The following is a 21,377-nucleotide window of genomic DNA, read 5'->3' as shown; positions in this document are numbered from 1 at the left end:
TACTAAGTGAATAAAAGAATTCCAGAATATTTGATAAAGCAAGAATTTCCTAATGCCATCCTGACCTTGCATTTACTGTATGTACCCAAGGCACAAGTACCTCTTTTAAATGTTTACAAGATTCATTATTTTAAAATTTAAAATTGCATTTCAAATATAACTGAATTCTTCAAAAAATATTTAGAATCATAGATGAAAATATTATTTTATGAAAAGTTTTACAATTTATACAAATATATGCTTCCAAATATGATCACCACATTTTGTGAGAAAATTGTGTTGAAATGATACTTTAATAACATAATAATATTTTCATGACAGGTTTTCATATTAACCATCTCCATCTCCAGCAAATATGTCTGAATAATTGGAAATGACAGGAGAGAAAGGATCTAAGAGGATGACTTGATATGCAACTGAACATTTGTATATCAGAAAATACAATTACTTAATTATAAAGAGAATGGGTATTAATATAAAGCTATTATTCACTGTCACCAAGTTATTATGCCTCAAAAAAAGCCCACTCATTTCTTAATACCTTAAAACTACCATTTGAGAATTTAGGGAGAGTAAAATGTTTTCAGCTGTAGAAAACCATAAATGGGCTTTTTTTTTCTTTTTCTGTGAGTCTTGTCTCCTCTGACACCTGACTGTAACTGTTAACAAAATCTTGTGTTCAAGCCCGTAGAGCTTCCCTTTGAGAAATTGTCATGTGAGGATCAAATGTCTGAATCTCTCTCTCTCATTGACTCTCATCTGTTTTCAACAGTAATTGGAAAGGATTTCTTATTTTCCTCACATAGTCCTTTAATTTTTTTTCTCTTTTTAACAGTTTCATAATTAACATTGTATTGTGGTAAATATCCTTGGGAAAATGCTACAAAAATATTTCAGTGCTGAAAATTTACATCACAGAGGACTGGGGGTAATCTGGCTCCCATAGAGGTTCCTAAATTCCCTTTATTTTTATTGATGGATATGGCATTTCAGAACATCAATTTGTTAGTAAATACACAATAATTATGCAAATTAATAAGAGTTGGGAAAAGTTGCTTTCTGAACCAGAACATAGGTATCCATAAGTAACTGGTTATCAGTTTTGTGTCACAGTCTGAATTCTCTAAATCAATTTCAAAACTGATATCTAGTTTAGCTCTGAATTCATTCATGAATTCTTATTAACACCTCCCATGTTCATTGTCAAAAATCAAATATAATTTCATTCAAATAACAGCAATTCTTTACAGACACATTTTCATATAATTCTAGATGTTATTTCAGGTGTGATTCAGAGAAGAAACTGTATCATTTCAGAACTCAGTAAGTGTTAATAAGAGCTTCAAGTAGAGAGTGATATTTTGGCTTTTCTAGTGATAGAACAGACCTGTATGTGGGGAATGGGCAAATATATTCCCAACCTAATTTGCAGAGATCCTGAGGTAAGACAATCAGAATACCTTTCCACAAGCTGAAATTCTTTTACATTGTCATTAAAAAAAGTATGATAAGGCACAAAATTTTTATATCACTTGTCCCTGCTCAATAACTTATCATTATTGATTTAGGATTAAACATTAAACTTATGCCAAAAGACTTCTTAAATGAACTAATCACAATCCCAGAAGTAGGAAAACAACTATTCTAAATATTATACAGAGTAAGTGAGTTGAAAATATAATTTGGATTACTCATCCAAAATAATTTCTTACAGTGACATAAATTGAATGACAGACGTTATAAAGTGCCTCTTGTACATTAATTAGCTGAGTTTCATAACAATTTTGAGACTATAAACATAAATGGTATTAAAATAGCTTAAACATCCCCAGTTTCTGCAACTGCTTCCAGTCATTTAAATACCTGAATTATGTGACTTCCAAAGGTAACAAAGAATGATCTTGGCTTAGCTGGCACCCTACCTGTATACAACTTTGAGAAAAACCTCTTATTTTGTGAAAGTAAAAGTTATTTTGACTAACTGTAGTGATGTAATTCATATTAATGCATTCTTAAAATAAGAAGGGAAAAGACAAATTAAAACAATTTCTCTCAGATCGACATAAACAACTCACATCAAACACAAGCCCAATCTACCTTTCCAATTAGAGTAACCTCTTTGCCTCCTTAGACTATGGGAAATATAGTTCATACTAAATTGGCAAGATCCTAGGGAAAATATTTAACATCTCTGAGACTTTTTATTACTCCATAGCTCTTATTACTTAGAATTGTTGTCAGAATTAAATGATGTGATTGGAAAAGATTTAGCACAGTCTGTTAATATGTATTCACTCTTGAATAACTGTTAATTATTAGTATTACCATTGATCTTTTTTCTTTTTATTAGTATATATGAATTGTAGAAACGGATTTCATTGCAATATTTCCATACATGTTTATAGTATACATTGTTTGAATTCACTCTTTCATCTGTATTATTTTCCTTCCCCATTTTAAGTAATTTTAATGGGTTTCCTTATTCTGTTTTCAAACATGGATATGAAATACTTTGATCACAACTAAAAATGGATTGAAGGAACAAAAGAAAGGGCTAGTAGAAGAAAAGGAAAATTAGAAATGAAAGAAGATGGTACAGAGAATGCAGTAGAGTAGGTACTTGCAAATTTGGTGTGTGTGTATTCATAGGCAAAATAAGAATAAAAGACAATAGTATTTAGTGGGCAATTACTATGAGACAAGAGCCTTTGATATAACTCATCTCAAGGTCAAAGCCTGATTAAATATTATATCTTCATTTTTATGATGAAACAACATTTCTGAACTTTTTTATTCAGAAAAATTATGTGGCAGGACCAATTTCACATATATTTAGCACTGCAAGAGGAAATTACGGATTGAATATGCTTTGTATGAAATGCTAGACATGACACATCTTTCATATTTTGGAATATTTGCATGGATACAATGACATATTTGGGGTATGAGACCCAAAACTAAACACAAAATACATTTGTACTTCAGATACCTGTTATACAAAACCTGCAAGTAACCTTCTACAATATGTTAAATAATTTTTGCTTAAAATAGAAATATCCTTGTAGCATTACGTTGGCAGTCAAAAAACTTTTAATTGGGGAGTATTTTGGATTTCAGATTTTCCTTTTTTTTAATTGTGTTATTTTAAAAAGTTCTTAACAATATACCAAATGTATCATACTTTAAATCATTCTGCTTTACTCCCATTCCTGGAATAGTTTCAACAGGTATCATTTTTTCCATTTATATATGTGTGTACAAGGTATTTATACTATATTCACCCTTCCACGCCATTTCCCCAACTCCTCCCACCCCTCACTGTTAACATGCCTCCCCCCACACCCCTGCAGGACCTGTTCCATCCTCCTGTTCTCTGATTTTGTAAAGGAGAAAAATGAGATTTTTGTTTGCTTAAGATAGCTATACAGGAAGTTTTCTTGTGACCTTTCCATATATATAATACATATATAAAATAACCCCCAAATTGGTTCACATCCTCTATATTCTTCTTTCTACCTTAGTCCCCTTCTTATGGTGATTTCAACAGGTTTAAAAATTTTATTCATTCTTATACAGAGAATACATCAATCATATTCATATTCACCTTCTTAGCTTCCTTCTTTTACCCTCCCTTTCTCATATGTGACTTCCCCTTTGTGTGACCAATTTTCCATAATATTGAGTTATTTGTACTAGATTTTCATATTATGGATTTTAAACGTATAATATTCAGATTCTTTACTCATTTTTCATAGTTTTGGTTGTGTTTTCACCACATCTAATTATATGTCAAGGGTAGAAAAACACCTTCAAATATGCCTTACAATGCTTGGATAGAGAAGAGGTTCACCATTGATACTCTCATTTCTTGGTCTTCTCTCAGCTTCTCTCCAACTTCATGCTCTCTAACCTCTTGGTACCAAGAGAGAAAACAAGTATTTCTCAGAATTTAGGAGATTTTGTGATAATCTGGAGATTCAAATACATTGTTAAACTATAATGCAAATTTAAGTTGGCATTATTGATTTGTGCTCAAATGGTTAACAAATAAAAATATTTTCAACCATTTCTTCTCCCATTTGCATCCTATTTTCTGACAGCTCATGAGGAAATTTATTTTTCTAGTCAAGGCTTTGTTTACAAATAGAATTTTGGTCAATTAGCATAACTGTGTCCTCCAGGCACCTTATCAAAGAAGGGTACATGCATGAACAAATAGAAACCTAAATACAGGTGAAATTGTCAAGTTACTGAAAAAGTTTGTTACTGTTTTTTCTTATCATGCTACTTTTCCTCAGAAAATACTCTCATAATTTAAGGCCAATCCTCATGGAGTCATGTTTAATTTTAGGACATTTATTTTTGCCTCATAATCATTAATTTTCTTAATTGTTAATGATTATTAGTTAATAATTATTAATAGCTAATTGTTATCAATTGTCAATATTATTAATATTGATGGCCATATTAAAGTGCATAATGATATAAATGACCCTTTTTATTAAGAAAATATTATTCCTTTTTACACATTTGAAGAAGAATTAGAGATCATGACAAATAAGTCGCATTCTGCATGTGTGGTTCTGACCACAATTGATTTAGAATATAAGATAATATGAAGTAGCATTTTTTTAGCAGAAGCAAAGCATTTCTTACTTCACAAATCACTACATGTTAGGAGACAGTCACCCACTTTTGTTTTCATTAAGTGCTTTCTTTCCTTCTGTTATTTGTTAAATTCAGTGGAAACATAAAGGAAGGACACACACTTAGATGTACAATTTGATCAGGTGTTTTTCATTATAATTTAAAAGAAAGTCTAGGCGTGTATATGGCTTGCCCAATGCACATAAACTTCAGAATCATAACAAAAGATAAATTAGAAATTGAAGAATGATTCCTCTAAGCTAAGTTAGAATGTTCTTGGTCTCTTCGTTGATGTTGATTATGAGATGATGTCTCTTGATGGAGAACGTCCTTGAGACCAGAGTCAGCTGTAAGAATTATGAGCTATCTATGTCCCCCAAATCATCTAGTTTAATAACGTTGAAGTAACTTAGTGAGGTAACTGATCTTCCTGTTAATAAGATGAAGGGAAGATATTACCTTTATGGACTTCTAGGTAGCTATTGCTGGTTGTGGTCTAGTAGCCTTGCTGAACTCAGCTTTCATTGAAGTCACTCACATGCCATTCATTCAAGCTCTGCTGTACAACAGAATGTGCCATTTTCCTTCTACTCTGACTTAGCGAATTTTATGCATGAGTCATCTTTCCAAAGACATTTATACATTTTATATATTTATCATATCTTTAAGAGAAGTATAAGTCAACAAACTAGCTATTTTGATATTTCTACAATTGCTCTATCAGAGATAAAGAGCAATCTTTGAATAGAGTTTGAAACACTGGATATGAAGAAAGTATTCCTATTCGAAATGACATGCCAAATGTGACAAAAAGAAGTGAAAAATATGATTGTTATTGGAAAAAATGATTATTCAGTTCAAAAAAAGCTTTATGAATAAAGCAGAAAAATTGTTCTTTAATCTTAAGCCTACTTAATTATAGATATCAAAGAAATCTGTTTTTTGAAAGCATTAAAAAAAAAGAGCAACTTGTAAAAGAAACTTATAAAAGTTTCTTAGAACTCTAGGAATGACTACATGATTGCAAAGATGTGAACCTAGAGTTTTAACTACACTTAGAGGCTTCAATTCAGTAATCTAATTCTAGGAACTTATATGAAGGCAAAATTAACCAAATTTTAATAACAAAGATTCTCCCTGAAATATAATTCATAATAACAGATATTTTTAAGTAATATCTAATTCCAAAAATAGTGGTTTATTTAATCAAATCATGGTTATTTCTTGAATAGAGTATTACATACTTTAAAAAAAATTACATATGAGATTTAATGACATTAGGAATAGAGGAAAAAGTAAAATATAAAATGCCTAAGTTGTCTTTGCTATTAAATTTTTTCTCTAACATTGAAATATTTTACATGGTTATGATTTAAAATAGTCTCTATTTTCAAACATTTTAATGAATATGTAAAATATTTTGTAATGACATGACTTGCTTTAGGAGATAGGATGAAATTAAATAACTTTAAAGACTAACAATTTAAAACTTGATTAATAAAATCATAAATTACTTTATTTATTGATGATATACCTCATTTATAAATTTTAATTTATAAGTATGTATTTCAATACATAGTTAAATAGAGAAAATAAGCCATCAACCTTCTATTTGTCTTAATAATAATCAGACCATTATACATCAGAAAACTGTGTTGTATACAGCTTATGTATTTTAAAGCTTTTTTATATGTACTCTTTCCAGAGCTGAGATAAAATATGTTGGGTATAGGTAAATTTATGGATTAAACTGCTTTGACCTACTTAGAACATCCATACAAAGTTGGAGAACAAATGGCATATTTACAATCAGAGTTTACTGCATGGATATGGATGAATAAGTCACAGAGGATTTTTTTAAAAGGAAATAGGAGCTTTAAAATAAAACTCTTCACCCTGTATGATCACTCCCTTGCAGAGTTCATTTACTTTTATGGTTTCAACCATTATTTCTATGTTAAACAACTCCCAAATCTGTATTTCCAACCACCCAAGTTCTGATTTTATATTTCTATCTCAGTTCTACATAGATATGAGTCACTGCAACCTCCAAACATTTCACCACCACCTATCCTAACCAATAGGCATGTTTTAACTTTCTAGACCTTTCCTTACCTCTCAACATTATCAAGTTGTTAATGTCTTAATTCTTTTAGGTCCTTTAGCTCTGCTTCCATCAGCCACTGTGTTCTATTGATGGTTCCTTTTCTAATTTTCCAAAATATTCCATTGCTACTTTTGCATCCTCATGCTTCTTTTTAGAAAGACATAGGTGTCTTTTTCTTGAATGACTTTAAGTACACTAGAGCTGTTAAAGCTGGACTTTGAATATCCTCACTGTCTCAAATCACAAGCTACAATTACCTTAAAACGGTAAAACTTTGGATTAGAATGTTGTTAGGTAAATTCAGTCTGTTGAGGAAACTCATTTGAATGCATCTTTGTATAACAAACTGAATATGTGTTGAGAAACTTTAAACCTTAATAAGAAAGGAAAAAATATTCCTTCATCCTTAAATACATATTTATCTGGGACTTAATAGAGTCTTGATCTTCTCTATCCCTCTTAAGCAGCGTAGGAAGAAGAATCAATTCAAGGATGCACTGAGACAGCTAGAAATGAACTGCAGGAAATCATGAGTTGTGTAATCCAGTTGTGCAATTGGTGACCGGGGAAGTCATGTGTGTGTGTGTGTGTGTGTGTGTGTGTGTGTGTGTGTGTGTGTGTGAGATACAGATGCTTCAATCGACCTGAATACATGTGTACAACACCTTCTTCACATTCAACATGTGACAGCCTCAGTGGGGAAGCAAGGGAGCCTACAATAAACTTTAAAATTGTTTATAATTGAGTTGGTGATAGGAAATTCAGACATGCTAAGCAAAAAAAAAATAGAATACAGACATCTCTAAGTATAAAAACCTAATTTGTCTCTGTCAGTGCATATAATGCACAGCAAATTTTCAGAAAGTGGGAGCTTATATTGTATTATTATAAATGGGGAAAATGTCATGGGTGTTCAGGGTAAATAAACTACCAGACATCTTCCTGAAAAATCGCTGAACATGTTTAACTAGTAACATAAAATGCATTAAGGATTTCTATACACCATAATGCTCCTAAAATGTCAATTGTCAAATTACCTAGCATTTAGTGGACAAAACTGGGTAGGTTTACACGCAGAACATAAAGACATTATACAATCCCAGAAGTAGATTATATTTCTTTTCTGCACTGCAAAATTTAAAGTTAATATCTAAATTGTACCATTTTGATTCTACTCACAGGTGGAACAGCAGAGCCCACGGTGGGCTAAATTCTCAGGAAAGATGAGGAAGAGTTTAATGACAGCAACAAAATCCCATGAGAGGGGGTGAAATGAGATGTTAGGGTTTTAATAACCTTTCTCCCAGATGTCAACATGTTCACTGGTGTACAAACATATTCATTAGAACAGGGTTTCAATTTAGATTGTAGATTTAGAACAAACTATTTTGCAAGTCATTATAGTAAATCTTGAAATATTGAATGATAAGCTATAAAGGGATGCATCTTTTCATTAGCTACTATATTGTGTATTTGAGATAAAATATATACTAAGGAATTTAAAAAGAGATGAGAATCAACAGCAAAGCTAGAATCAATAGGAAAAATATTAGGGAGATACTAAATAATAAATTATTCATGGGTATGTATAGAACAGAGTGGCAGGAATGTGGTTTTTATGGATGGAGGTTATTTTAAAGAATATATGAGTATATACAAACACACACACTTACATACACACATACACACACAGCCCCAATGAAAATATAGAGGAAGAAATACCAAATTTACCAATAATATCCAGTGGTTATAAAACACCAGAAAGTCTTAATGTATTTGACTATATTCACTATATGTGTGTGATTTGTTCATTGTATCTGTATATATGCATATATATGTATTCATACTGTATACACATACAGATGCACACAATTCATTACATTGTTATCCAGGAAGTAGTGATTTGATATTTCATATATGATTTTTTAAAATCTCCGCTAATAAGGTAGAGGGTAGTGACTCATACTTAAAATCCTATCTGTTCAGGAGGCGGTGATGAGGAGGATCACAGTTTGAGGTCAGTTTGTGAAAAATGAAACCCTGTCTTAATCATTAATGCTGGGCATGGTGATAAGCACCTGCCAACCCAGCTATGCGGGAGACATAAACAGAAAGGTCCAGCCAGAGGGGAGGTGGGAACATGAGACCCTGCTAAAAATAACTAAGGCAAAAAGGGCTTGAGTATGGCTCCAACACAAGGCCCTGAACTCAAACACCAGAAGCATCTAAAAAATAAATAAGTCCTCCAACATTATCATCATCTATAGATAAGGTGAGAAGTACAAATGACTAACTTTGTAAAAGAAAATGAAAATATTTCTAAAGTAATTGACCAGAAGATAAAACTAAATGATGTTAAATTATAACCATGTAAAAATTTTCTATTTCTAAAAGAGGAACATATTTTGAACAATGACATTGCTCAAATTTTACTTATTTGGCTGTAGATAAATAGTAGCAGCTGTCTTTGGGATCTCAAAACAAAATAATATTAATGTGTGGTACAATTCACCGAAGCTATCTTGCTTGCTCTACTTTAAATGTTTTTCATGTTACAATGCTTATCTACTTTTTAATAGTACATGTTTTCCATTTCTTCTGCAGTGTTAGTTTATAATATTTTAACATATTTTGATGACATAAAAATTGGTTTTAAATTTTGAAATGAACTATTTAGTAGTAATGTAAGCACAAAAATTATTAAACACAAAAATTTCAGAATCTAAAAGATACAAATATTCTATTTGGATTCTGTTTTATGTTCCCTAAGACACGAGAACACTTGTGTATAAACACACACACACACACACAATCAAAAGTATATATAGCCACATGCAATCACTCTATTTTAGCTACATTTATTTTTTAAAAATAGAAAACAAAAAGACATTTTAAAGTTTATTTCTAGTCTTATGGTTTTCCCATTACCTTAATGGAATTTTTTTTAAAAATGGGTGCCAAAAGTTAGAAATTGAACATTAAAACCTGTGCTAATGACCGAAAAAAATTAAAGTGCAGATATTTAAAAGGAAGATACAAAGATACAATGATAAAAGTAGAGTGTGGAAATAGTGGCTTATGTATAAAATTTCATAGTTTTACAGAATTTGAAAACTTTGATGATGGTAAGGAAACATGGCATATTGCATGCTTGGAGTGGAAGAGTCCCTAGAATTTCCCACATGAAAGCATAATAGTTTTAGTAATCAGATTAATGTTACTTACAACATCTAAAATGATGAAATTTTTCTGTTCTTGGAGGTTTAAATTATAAATCTGTCATATTGAAGCTACCCAGGGTCATGTAATACATGCTGTTGAAAGTCTAAGGTTAATTGGATAGACAATTAGCCTTTGGTCATCTGTCAAGTGTATTATGGATTCCTGCCAAAATAAGTGGATTAAATTAAAAGACCATTACTCTTAATTCCTCATAATCCTGTTATTTTAAAATAAATTTTGCCAAAATATAAGAGTGAAAGCTATGATGTCCATAATCTTGATCAATTAAGTCAAGGCAAAAATCCATTTACTTAACTAACTGCACTGAGTAATTATTTTATGCACAGTAATGTACTTATTCCAGTTTACATGCCCAAAAGACCAAAAATCGTATGTTCTCCCTCATATGGGGACATTAGATCAAGGGCAAACACAACAAGGGGATTGGACTTTGATCACATGATAAAGCAAGAGCACACAAGGGAGGTATGAGGATAGGTAAGACACCTAAAAAACCAGATAGCATTTGTTGCCCTCAACGCAGAGAAAGTAAAGCAGATACTTTAAAGCAACTGAGGCCAATAGGAGAAGGGGACCAGGAACTAGAGAAAAAGTTAGATCAAGAAGAATTAACCCAGAAGGTAACATACATGCACAGGAAAGCAATGCAAGTCAACTCCCTGTATAGCTATCCTTATCTCAACTAGCAAAAACCCATGGTCCTTCCTATTATTGCTTATACTCTCTCTTCAACAAAATTAGAGATAAGGGCAAAATAGTTTCCACCTGGAAGTGAGGGGGTAGGAGGAGAGGAGGGGGTAGGAGGAGAGAAGGGGGGGATGAAGGGGTAAGGGAGGGGGCGGGGAGAAGGGGTGAGAAATGACCCAAATATTGTATGCACATATGAATAAAAAAAAATAAAGAGCTGAGATAAAACTCAAAAAAAAAAATGCAGACCCAAAGGACAGCACAAATTCTGAGTAGTGGAATTCCTCTGTCTTCATAGACCCTTGAACACACCGGAAGGCTCACAACTAGAATAAAGACTAAGCTGGAGCCTCCTGGTGCTTACCACAGGCTGTGTTCTTACACTGACTGTATAGAAGGAGGAGGCAAAGTAAACCTACCCCATATACACCTCAGCTCGGGCCCTGTGCCTAGTCTCTATTGTGAATGGAGAGACATGGGAAAAAAAATAGACTAAGCTAGCATCTTCAAAGCAGAGGGTCTAACACAAAATTTAATGGGTGTTTTGTGATAGGACATCACTGAATAAGAATTTCAAGGCCTTCATACTAACTAGATACCAGAGACTAGGGACATGATGGTAGAAATAGAAAAGGAAAACTATAAAGGTGAACCAAGGTAATTAATGAGTTTCGTGCTACACATAATAAATGTGTTCCATTCTTCTATAGGTACAAAGTGAAAAAAAGCTGGAAAGCAAATAGGCTTTCAGCTACTATGAAAATGCAGTAGACACTATGCTCATATGAGCTTAAAGTGTCTTTTGCAAGTAAAGAAGCAGAGGTATAACTGTTTTTGAAAATACAAAGAAAAATTTGGTCATACCCAGCATTTATGTCATCCACAATTTGATAGTTGTCATAAGAAATTCTGAACTCCCTAATGGATCTGTGCACTTTTATCTTGTCCTTTCTCAAGGGGTAACATTATACTAACATTTGAGAATAAATTTTCAGCTTCTTCATGAATGTTATAATTTCATTCTCTGAACACTTCAAAGCATATGGAAGTTAAGACAACTAGCATCAAGTCTCTTTGAAATGTACATTACAATGATATTGCTTCTACTTCATATTACTGCTCCATTTTTAGACACTACATATAGAACTTGAGCCCAAATATGCAATTATGGTGGAGTTGAAATGGAGAAATTCTTCATTCTTGAATTTTTAAAAGCTTTCCTACTTCACTGCAATTTTAGAGGGAGAAGGAACTCTTTAGAATTCAGTAGTGCCCTAAATGACATGCTTAAGCAATCAAGCTATCACTTACCATTAGGTCATATAATGTTAAAGAGAAACACACAGAAAAATTAATAGTAATAAGGATGAACAAAGAAATTCTTCTTTTCCTTAAATCTAAACTCAGTGGTAAACACTTAGGCCAAAGCAACATTTTTCTACTATAGGCAATAAATCTCTTATTCTCTCACTTCTTCCAAAGAGCAAATGTAAATGACATTTTCTTGTGTATTCTGAAAATAACATTTCATTTGTCTATTGTCTTCCAAAAGTAGATGTTTATTTTTGGAATCAATTACAATGCAAAATGGAAATTCTGATTTCTGAGGAACAGTAACACAGAAACATTATTATTTTAACTATCTAGTTCCCATAGAGATAGTTTTATGTCAGACATGATGAGAGAGAAGGAAGCAACTGTAAGTACCTGATATACTGATAGATTATTGGTATTTATTTATTTTGGTGGTATTCTTGTTAGGCAGATATTCCATCACTTGAGTCACACCACAAGTCCTTTTCACTTTAGTTATTTTTTTGATAGGGTCTCACTAACTCTTGTCTAGGCTGGCTGGCCTCTGATCATGATCCTTTTGATCTCTACCTCTTAAGCAGCAGGTATTACAGTCATAAGCCACTGTGTCCAGCCAGAAGTTGATCAATTTAAACTGCTCTTTTTCGGAATAAAATGAGATGTCTCTCTATGCTATGAAATACATGTCGATTTATCAAGGCATAATCAGCATTACTATGGTCCTGAGATTCAATTTGAGCCACATTCAGAGGAAGCAATGTAGCCTTGTGAAGTAAAAGATCATACTCAGTAACCATTAGAGTACAGCAGCTAAATAACACATTAAATGAATCTATTTGGCAGGTTTTTTTTTTTTTGCAGTACTGGAGTTTGAATACTGGAGTTTGAACTCAGGACCTACATTTTGAGCCACTCCACCAGCCATGCTTTGTGATGAGTTATTTTCAAGATAGGATTTCATGAACTGTTTTCCTGGGCTAGCTTCAAACCATGATGCTCTTGATCTCTGCCTCTTAAGTAGCTAGGATTACAGGTGTGAGCCACCAACACCCATCTCTATTTGGAAATGTCTCTACATTGAATTCTTTCAAGAACTTTACGAGTAGGTTTAAATCAATTGGAATACTCAACTTGAAAACAGTATAACAAGTAAATTATAAGTAAAGGTCTCGGGAATTGTCCCTTCTCTTAATACCCAAATCTTTCTCATCAAGTACTCAAAAATAATTAGGTCCTGAGAGACTTACTAACTAAAATGTTCACAGAGCTGAACCATACACCAACTTTCTGGTGTATTATTTCACAATGGAAACTAATGTTAAATGGACTGGAAATAATGTCCATGTGACCAACACGTTATCTCCCCTGCAGTCCAACACTATGGAAAGACAAATCAAAATCAGAAACCACTTTATTGATTTAACGTGAGTAGTGATGACCCCAGGAGAGAGAAATACTTGAAAGTTCTTTCCATCAAAGTATTTTCTTCATGAAATGGATGTGCTCAAGAATCTGAAGTTGTCTTGGTGAGTATAGGAACAAAACAAAGACAAAGCACCTGACTGAATCAAAGCTTAATGTTCTGCCTGAGATAGCTAGCAGCCACTCATGGCTCTGATGAGTTTTCCTTCAAGAATGGAAATATCCTTCTCCATTGCTACAGAGCTTTACACTTACTTCTGCTCCTGAAATAGCTTTCTTTAGTAAGCAGATATTTTGAAGTTGTAGTTAATGTAACTCATGGCTACATGGTACTTCAATCAGTGTGATGGATATCTTCCCTGGTGACTTTCCTTTTATCTCTGCTCTTATGACTGATCAAACTCTTCTTCTCAATGGTGTAAGATATTTTTAAGTATTTTAATGCAGTTTGTTTAAAGTACTGCCAAGTTCCTCTGGCTTTGTAGTTATCCTATCTTTTATAGGTGATTTAAATATATATATATATTCCATGTAGCAATTTCCAAAGCAATCCATTCTCCTCTCAAAAATCTTACAGTGTACTTCAGTTTATTCAATATTATTGTCAAGTTTATTCTTTACTTTTTATGTGTGATTAGATGATGTTTATGTAAAGTATTTAAAATTACACATCTGCTGTGCAATAATGCTTAGTTTCAAAACCATCTGCTTCTGTTTCCTAATCCTAAATCTTTGTTACCTTTTAAAACTTACCTGTAATCCTTTTCCTATAGTTTGCTAAATTCTAGGTGTCATTCATTAATAATTTCATTTAATAATGATCTGGTATCTTCAATATTAAAAAAAAATGTCACTACATGGATACCATTGACCTTTCTCTAGTCCTCCTCATGGCAAATGGAAATACTTTTTACATGCAATCGTCTCCTTATCTCTCCTTGTCTCCTCTGCTATTCTAAATGGACTTCAGTCTATTCGGGTCCAATAAAAGTACTTTTACTATAGTCATCAATCATTCCATATTAACAAATCCCATACTTGCATCTTGGATTTTTTTAGCATATTCAGAAATATTGAACAGTCTTTAGTGAAATAATTTCTGCTCTTTGAGGAATGTATCATGCTTATTCTTGTCTATCTACAGTCACCTTAATGTTACTAACATAAGCCAGTATTCAAAATAAAGCAGTCTCCTATTCAGATGAATGAACAGAGTGTATAGGTACTACCTAGAATAAGAATTTTCAAATTCCTAATAATTTATTGGTCAAACATATAGATACCCAAAGGAGAACCTGAAAATATTATATTTATATGTAACCTATGTAAACTAGAGACATGTTAAAATTTGTATTCTACTCAATAATTTATGAGGGACTGAACAAGTATTCTAAGCAGTCAAAAGAGAATACAAAGAACATACAGATTTATAGATCAGAAATAATGAATGGAGGCAAATATGCTTTTCTTTGGGAAAAGGTAGTTGGAAAAAATCAATTGAATCTTTACTAGACAAGATAAAATTTGCATGTCTAGAGACAAGAATGTTTTAATTATTATAGCTATCTATAATTCAAAAATAGCTCAAAGACAATAACAGATGAAAATCACATAACCCAGATGGTTGTTCCTAGACAATACATAGTGTATTAAACCTGGTTATATTACGATAATGAAATTCCTAGGCAAGCTAACTTCATTAAGAAAACATGTTTGTTTGGTTCACAGTTAGGGATACTGAAAGTTAAATCATAACATAGCACAGGTTCTGGTGAGGATCACCTTGGCTGCATCACTTCCTGGTGGGTGGCAATTGCAAAAATGTGTGTGTGAGGAACAGATCACATACAGAAATGTGAAACCAGAGATCGATTATGTACCACAATCCACAACTCCAATTGGCAAAAGGACCATTCAATGGGACCCACATTTTAAATATCCTACCTCCCATTATCACCCTCCTTAGGAACAAGTTTCTAACCCATGAACTTTGGAAGACACACTTAAACCTTACCGAAACCTTAGCTCATAGTTTTCCATTAGAGAACAAATTCTTCTCTACACACAGAACTCAAATTTTTCTTTGTAGGTTAAGTAAGCTAAAGTTGAAGTGTTTGTAAAGTATTTATTAAAACAATAAAAAAGTGCATCATGCATCAAGTGATATTTTGGAAACAAAACATGAAACATATTCTTTTGTTTATTTTTCTAAATAATGCTTCATATAAATTTTATTTTAAGGGGAGGACATATGGAAAGGGTGAATAAGGTGGAAATAATATGTACTCATGTATGAAGATAGAAAAATGAGACCTGTTGAAACTAGTCTAAGAATGTGGGGAGAGGGAATAAAGGAAAAAGATGGAGAGGATGAATTTAGCTAAGATGTATTATAAGCACTATTGTACATGCCTCAATGTACTCGCAGCACAACAATAATATAATAAAAAATGTTTAAAAGATAAGTGTATGAAAAACAAACATGTAAAGGAAACCAAAAAATTAGATAAATTTTATTTTACATGTTTATTTAAATTTTTCAATATACTCATCCCAAATATATTCCAATTATTATCTCTGGTCATTAACTTTGTTTATATGTTTGATAGCTATAAATTTTAATTTTCATTCAATTGAATTAGTTAATCTCATGTGTTTATTTTGCTTATCATGCTTTTCAGGTACTCACCTCCCATTTTGAAGGAGCAGAGGGAGATTTAACACATATTTCTTTCAGTTTGCTAAATGTTTTATTCTATTACATATAATATTTGGGACTTATTTCCATGATATAAAAATCTAGCTGTATATTTTCTCAATAGCTGCTCATATACTCTCCATCAAATTACTTCTTTCATCCTTTCCATATTAACAAAGGTGCAACTGTGCTTCTATATACTTATAGGAATACTCACTGTATTAATGTGTTTTTGTTTGTTCTTTTCATTATTTTTTAATTAAATTTTTTTATGATGCTTAGGTTTGAACTCAGGGCCTCCTGCTTGCTAGGCAGGCACAATACCACTTGCACCATGTCTCCAGCTGTTTTTGTTTAAACTTATTTTTTGAATAGGTTCTAATGTCACTAGCCAACCTGGACCATAATCCTCCCATTTACTCCTTCTGGTGTAGATGGGATGACATCAATTTATTGAAAAAGAGTCTCAGGCCGAGCACCAGTGGCTGACACCTATCTATAATCCTGGCTACTTGGGAGACCAAGATTAGGAGGATCACAGTTCAAAGCCAGCCCAGGCAAATAGTTTGCAAGACCCTATATCAAAAAACCCTTCACAAAAATAAGGCTGATGGACTTGGCAGAGTGGCTCAAGGTGAAGACCCTAAGTTCAAGCCCCAGTATCACCAAAAACAACAAAAAAAGAGTCTCACTACTGTTTTGTCCAGTCTGGCCTCAAAATGTGATCCTTCCAATCTCCACTGGGATTACAGGAGGGAACCACCACATCCAGGTCCAGTGGATTTGTCTAAGTTCTTATATTAAGCCTGCATCTTCTTTTATATTGAGATTGCTTATTAAAAACAGAATAAAGTCTTATGGAACATATGTGTGTTGTACTGCATTAGTTATACAATTCTGCATAACAAATTATCCCATTATTTAGGACCTTAAAATATCAGATATTTATTATTCCACAGTTTCTCTGGCTTAGGAATTCAGTGCAGCTAATCTGGGTAGTCTAGGCTCAAGATTACTTTCTGGTTTCAGTCAGAGTGGCTGTCACCTTAGGAACCACTAGGGTTGGAGGACCCACTTTGGAGATGGTTTATTCTTTTGATGGGAAACTTGAGTTCATAACTACCTTTGCCTTTGCATAGGTGTCTTGATTACATTTAGCAAAGGGCATTCAAATTCCTCTAGAGTAAGCAATCCAAGGAAATATGACTAATAAGGAAGCTACATGCCATAGGACCTTTAATGACCTAGACTTTGAAGTCTATTGCTTCTGCTTTATTCCATTCATTAGAGGTAAATCCAACAACACATAAAATGAGAAGGATTTTGTTTTACCTCTTCAGGAATAACAGAAAATCTGCAGATGTCATTTGTAAGGCATGTTATCTTTCAACTTCTTAGAAACATTTTGTGAATGTTGTTTTTCATTGTCCTGTGATTAAATAATAAGTAACACAATTTTTTATATGATTAAAATAGTGGCTGGGTAAGCTCTTCAGTGGTACTGAATATTTTATTTAAATCCCCTTTCAGTTGATGGATGGCTGTTTATTCAGTGAAATTCATCTCTGAGTGTAGTCAGACTTAGTGCAACATCCCATGCTCCACAATTTACTTAGCTATCATTTATTTACTTCAGTGTAACTTGTTCTTATTCATGTTTTCTGCCAATCAGCCAATTATGGTTAGTGCTACTTTATTTTTTATTCTTTGGGATGACAGCTGTTTATTATGATTCACTACAATGTTGACAGTTTCCTCCTGAGGAAATAATAATTTTCTCCATATTTAATTTTTTGTCTTTGTTTTAGTAACTAATATATTTGTGGTTGGATTCACTATTAATTAGAATTGTGTGGTTGGAATTAATATGTTAATTTCTACTTTCACTATCATAATGCCATTTTTATTCTACCATAATATTTTTGTTTACTTTTAGTCCTTTATCAAAATATCTCTTTTTGTTTCTGCCTTTTTCTCCATTGTTTCAGAGCTTAGCATGTTTTTAGCTCTAATGTCATAAAGTCCACGTTTTATTGTCATTATTTTTTAAAACACAAAGCACATGCCATTTGACAAAATAATGTGTTCGTAATTATTTGATATTTGTTTGATTCTGGAGTATTAAACCAAGATATATTTTCTTTGGATTAGAATATCTTGAAAAGAAGTTATTAGACTGCAACACTCTGTGCACTGTGTGCACTGTGCTATGGGAGGACGGAGAAGCAGAGAGAGGGTGACCTCATCAGGAAGTGTTGTTTTTAGGTCTTTCTGTTTGGTAAAACTGCTATGCTTTCTTTATGGCCCACTTTTATACGATGGGAATGGAGATGCAGACACTCCACTCCACCTGCAAAATGGGCATTTGTTGAGTGTTTTAATGCATTATCTCCAAGCATATCTCTTTTCAAAGCAGTTAATACCAAGAAACCAAAGTAGTCCACGCAAATCTCCACCAAGCACTGCAAAGAGGTATCAATCAATATCTGTGGTTTGTTTTTATGATATTCTTTCCTGATTTCTATTGAAATGGATATGGTCTCTGGAGTCTTCATTTAATCTGGTTCTATAAGTTTTATGCCTCTAGAATGATGCCTTTAAATTTTCTTTGATATTCCAGAAATAATGAAAACTTTTTTTCTTTTTAAAACACAGTAATTATGTTGGAATCAAGGAGAAAGGGAACTATGTATCTATTCTCAATTGTACTTAATACCTAGGGATGTACTCAATCTTTCTTCTAGTTTAAACTTAATTCCACCTGGAGTGCAGAAGGGCAAATATATGCATTTTCTTAGTCACTTTTTATTATTTTCTCAAGTTGTTGAATGTAGGTCTGGGAATACATTTAAAGAAAGCACAATCATCCCTTCCTAAATACGTGCTTTCATAAAATTTTTGGCTTGTATTGCTGAAAAGTGTATGCTACATTTTGTTACAGGAATAATTTTTTTTTCCTTAGCCTGGTCACAGACTCTTCAAAAAGGGTTCTCCAATTAATATTTTTGTATTTATCACTATTTACCTTTTGAATAGTCAGTGTCTGTGAGCTATATACCTCTGCTTTTACATTAAGACATATATCTATTCGCCTTAATTTTGGTGCAAAAAATGACTGTCAAATGCATCATGTGATGACTTCTTAGTTTGTCCTAATTTTCATGCCCTCCAGAAAACTGAAGAAATGAAATGGAGAACTTAGATGTCACAACTGTTTCCAGTTCCTTTTGCACTTCAATGGTTTTGTTTTTATTAGTGAAATCACAGCAATCACAGTTTTATATATTATTAAATTACAAATGCATTTTATTATTATCACCATCTTGGTGTTTAAGTTTACTTTTATGTTTAATGGAAGTTGAATTTGGCTTTCTTGTATAACTTTATGACAAATTATGTATTATAAATAATTCTTAATGAAAAACTTGCTAAAAATAATTATACATATTTGGGTGTGATATATGTCTAAATCTTCAGGATGAACACTTTTAAAACTGAACTCTTATTTTAGTTACAAAATTTTTCTAGTAAAACAACTTCCTAGAGGTTAGACTAAAATGAAAACTGTGATTTTTCCAAGATTGTTGCTTTTATTCACTGCAACTTCCATAGAACCCTGGAACAATTTTAAACTTCCAATTCATTTCCAAACTAACTAGCATTACTTTAATTGTGGACATAATCTAGCTTTGACTCTTTTCTTTTCTAATTTAATACAGTTGGAAGTTAGAGAATCTAGGAACAGAATGTAAAATAAGAAGAAAGTAAGTTCTGAGATGGAGATCTGAGGAATATCAATATTACGAAACTAGATATTAAGAAATAAGAGGATGAGAGATGCCATACAAAATGAAAAATTATAAAGCATTAACAAAATTTAATAACTTTCATTGTAGTATTATGTCAAAAAGCTTACATTAAACAGAATGGAAATTGAGATAACTGAAAAATCTTTAATTTTCCTTTAAAAAGAAAGTAAAAATGTGAGTAAAGGCATGAGACCAGTGGGGTGGGAACCTGGAGGGTCATGGATGATGGAGAATGTTTTCTTGTTACAGTTGCAACTTTGTCAAGATAGGTGGTATTGGGACATGGGCAGCCTGCCAAGGAGGCACAGCATTGAAGATTCAGAGCACAGAACTTGGGTATAGATGAGTTAGAATTCCTTTAAAAGCAGAAAGTAGGTGGATTGCCTTTTTATGGGAGGGCTATTAAAACTAGAGCAATGGAAGAAGGATGAGTGCACATGGAAGCAGAATTTTAATATGAAGCTGAAATTTGAGCAGTTCCATCTGGCATTATCTGTTTTCTCAATTGTAGGTCTACTCACAGTGGTAGACTGAGAGTAACAGTCTACAAGATGATTCATAGTTTCAAGAACAGTGGAGAAAGTTTGAAAGTATCATTTTTGCATGTGTCCAAGTCTTTGATTTCCAGTTTTATTCAGTGTTTTCTTAAAATAGGTATGCTAAAAAATAATGTGAAGTGGGAAAGCAAAGCTATTTTAATTGTGAAGAATTGAAAAATAGAAGACTGATTATCACATTACATTCAATTTGCACTACTTTCTCATCTTAATATTTACTTACTCTAGCTGAGGGTTTTTTTCTAAATTTTTTTAAGTTGTTTATTCATTTATTCATATGTGTATACAATGTTTGGGCCAACTCTCTCCCGTCCTTTTCCCCCTTCCCCTCTCTCTCATTTCCAGGCAGAACCTGTTCTGCCCTCTTCAATTTTGTTGAAGAGAAAACATAAGAGATAATAAGAAAGGCATAGCATCTTTGCTAGTTTGAGATTAAGATAGCTATATAGAGAGATTCCTATCATTGCTTCCATGTACATGTGTATTACAACCCCCACTGGTTTGAGGAAACTTCTTGGTTTAGATTTCATGTTCAGTAATGTGATGAGTTGATGGGTTGTTGTTGTAAAGAAAGTTTTCATCAATTTTATCTTTTTAGAGGAAATATAATTTTATAATATGACTTTATAGGTCTATGTCCTATTAAGTAAATTCCAGATTATTATCTACCCATTAGAAGAACACAAAAAATCAGTATCACATCATTTTTTAAAATGTGGAAAGAAAATATTTAACTTAAGTGATATTTAACTAACTCATTTTTATTTCTAAACTAAAATGTGGGAGAAGAAATATTTCACCAGCTTAAATATATATAAAAAAGAATAGTACACTATTGATTTTTTTCTTCCTTGACTTAAAAACTACAAACCAAAACCTTCATGCTTCCATTT

At 32.5% G+C, this 21,377-nt stretch overlaps 1 protein-coding gene and 1 non-coding gene across 3 annotated transcripts in view; both read left to right on the top strand.

Moving 5' to 3' along the window:
- Positions 1-21,377, top strand: part of Lrrtm4 (leucine rich repeat transmembrane neuronal 4) — an 818,312-nt gene that overhangs the window by 744,038 nt on the left and 52,897 nt on the right. The gene's annotated exons all lie outside the window — the stretch shown is intronic.
- On the top strand, positions 11,032-11,163 carry LOC141415287 (small nucleolar RNA SNORA51). The gene has a single exon (XR_012440270.1). It is a non-coding gene; the product is annotated as a small nucleolar RNA SNORA51 (small nucleolar RNA).

The sequence above is a fragment of the Castor canadensis genome, chromosome 12 (assembly GCF_047511655.1).
Source record: "Castor canadensis chromosome 12, mCasCan1.hap1v2, whole genome shotgun sequence".
Lineage (NCBI taxonomy): Eukaryota > Metazoa > Chordata > Mammalia > Rodentia > Castoridae > Castor > Castor canadensis.
Note: the sequence above shows the minus strand (reverse complement) of the source record. Positions and strands in the feature narration are given on the sequence as shown.